We start from the raw sequence: 817 nt of genomic DNA on the forward strand, positions 1-817 counted from the left end.
AGAAAGGAATTCTAAAGAATCCATCAGATTTGTTAAGGACATACTTCATAATATATAAGTGTGCACTGTAAAACCATCCAGCCATTTGACACCCTTTATGATGTCACACCTTTAACTTAAGGAGACGGGTAAAGGATCTTAAATTTTTTTCTAATAGAAAGATGTGCTACACTGTATTGTAATAAGTATACTCTGTTATAATATTCAGCAAAGTTAAATCCAAATTCAAAAATTAACCATTAAAGTTACATCTTCACGTTTCACAGTTTTTAAAGTTGAAAAGCATCCCAGTTAAATTAGATGTGATAGTTAAACCAGATGAAAGCATGATGATCCATCTGTGTAATGTGGTTTAGTGTTGCTAGGTTGTTTATTTTTTGGCTTTTTTGTTTGTTTTTGCTAGAATAATGGCAAATATTTTAATTTTTTTTCCCTAAACATTTTAAAAAATGAAATGTGGGAAGAAGAGCTTTAAAGACATTCACTGTTTCCCCTTGTTTATTCACCTATGTACCTGTTTGATCTTACTAAGAAAACTTTTGCCCTGATTCTAGTAAAAAGGAATTTTAGAGATTGGTATTTTTAAAAAATATGCAAACTGTTCAATCCAGTGATTTAATCAAACAGTCTGGGCAAACTTTACAGCTGATAGTGAATATTTTGCTTTATACAGAAATTGCCACTGATTTGGATTTGTGCACTCTAATTTTTAACTTATTGATGATCTATTGTGCAGTAGCATTTCATTTAACTTTAAGATAAGGCTCATATAGTATTACCCAACTAGTTGGTAATGTGATTATGTGGTACCTGGCTT

The sequence above is a fragment of the Talpa europaea genome (genome assembly GCF_964194135.1).
Source record: "Talpa europaea genome assembly, chromosome: 6".
NCBI lineage: Eukaryota > Metazoa > Chordata > Mammalia > Eulipotyphla > Talpidae > Talpa > Talpa europaea.